Source organism: Pinus tabuliformis, chromosome 3_1 (assembly GCF_031772625.1).
Source record: "Pinus tabuliformis cultivar Carrire ecotype Pingquan chromosome 3_1, CPIR1, whole genome shotgun sequence".
Lineage (NCBI taxonomy): Eukaryota > Viridiplantae > Streptophyta > Pinopsida > Pinales > Pinaceae > Pinus > Pinus tabuliformis.
The window spans coordinates 804,154,504-804,156,604 of record NC_142301.1 but is presented as its reverse complement, the minus strand read 5'-3'; positions in this window follow the sequence as shown (position 1 = coordinate 804,156,604).

The following is a 2,101-nucleotide window of genomic DNA, read 5'->3' as shown; positions in this document are numbered from 1 at the left end:
GAAATCCATGCGCAAATTAAAGCTTGACTTTGCCCTTGGACTAGAGACTCGACTCCCTTGCAGCCAACAAAGCCAACAAATTTGAAAAAGGAAAGGCAGTGGAGAAGAAGACTATTCAACAAAGGCAAATGTTGTATGAGAGAGAATGCATGCCCCCTTCTTTTGTCGTAATTTATGTACCAAAGTTCTTTTTGTTGACGTATTACCTTTTAATATTGTGGTAAGTGCTTAATGTTCTCCCTGATTTCATAACGACTTCATAACATGTCGAATATTTCTAGTACCATGCATCCACTGATACTGACCCATACCGACCCATCACTTCATTTTATCTCCCTTATATGTCGTATCACCACCCCTACCAGTAAGCTCCTCTTACTCACACTCTTCACTTATCAGCTCCGCTTCACAGTATTGAACATACATCTACTCTTTGCCAGGCATTTGAAATACAAAGAAATATGAGGCTGAGGGCCTAGGATCTAAGTGTGCATAGGATTTATTATAAAGCTTATGAAAGATGGGAGGTTAATCATTGAGTCGAGAGGATCATTCTACAACCCAATATGAGGGGATGTGTAAGTTTGTCTGTTTGTTCGTACCCCTTTAAAATAAAAATTATGTTCTAAATCGAAAAATAATGTGGGCTATAATTAAAAAAATATATAATGTAAAGTAATTAGAAATAAAAAAATGTGTGAATCAGATGTTTAAATCTTATATTTTTCAAAAATATTTCAACAAGAGATTTAAATAAACTATTTGAAGATCTATGTTAACTAATTTATGTCGATATCAATTTCATATATATTTATATATAGAAAAAAAAATAAGTTTTTATGGTTAATTTTTTTATTTGCTCCTATATATACTCTATTTAGCGTTCAAAAATACAATGTAAATAATGAAAAATAACACATTGTATTTTGCACATGAATAAATTTAATCTCTCTCGACTCATATTAGATTAGTACTTAAGATGAATCTATCCTATTTGATAATCTCTCTCGACTCATGTTAGATTAGTACTTAAGATGAGACTCATATTAGATTAGTACTTAAGATGAATCAACCGACATTCCAAAAATAATGGTAAGCCTAGGGTCTCCAACTCAATAAAATAAGCACGTGTTTTAATTAAGAACAGAAAAAAAGCACCTTATTGTTGTAAGTCAAGGATGCACATTAAGTTTTCAAAAGTTATCATGCATTATTTCAAACTATAGTTTATCTATATGACATTAAAAACCATATCTTAATAAAAATAAATCTTTCATAATTTATAAGTTTAAAGCTATTCTAAAAATATATATCTTTTTCCAAAAGTTTGTTTTTTTTAATTTTTAATTTTTATATTTTTAAAGGAAGTGAATTTGGTTTATCTATATAATATTAAAGTCCATGTCTTAATGAAAATAGATCGTTCATAATTTATAAGTCTAAAGCTATTCTAAAAAAATATATCTTTTCCTAAAACTTTTCTTTTTCAATTTATCATTTTTATATTTTTAAATGAAATAAATTTTAATATTACCTCTCACAAAGAAGTGATTTATTATTTATTAAAAAAAATCCATTGAGGATTAGTTAGTATATGCAAAGGGGAATTTGTTAAAACACGAATAATATTTATATGCAACGAGAAATTGTTAAAAAAATGTAATAATGTTTATCGTTCACTATATGGGAATTGATATAAATGTAATGATGTTTATTGTGAAGTATATGTGAATTTAATAATATCTATTATATAGTATTAAATATAATTAGCAATTGTCTTAAAAGGTGCAAAGAGAGGTCAATAGGATTGTTAGTTTGGAAGTGTTGAATTGTAAAAATTATATTTTGGTTTGAAATAATAATTATTGTATTAAATTTAGTTGTTTACATTTACGTATACTCTTGGTATGGATATCATTTGGAAATCATTTATCTAGGTCTTATCTTTTCATCGTTATTTAATAGTAAACCAAAAAACATAGTCCATGACCCAAAAACAAAAAGACCAAATTAAATATTTTTAATATTCAACTAAAAAAATCTAGCCCATAACCCATTTTTTTAATCCAAATTAAATACTTTTGGAAGATCTTTGCCACAA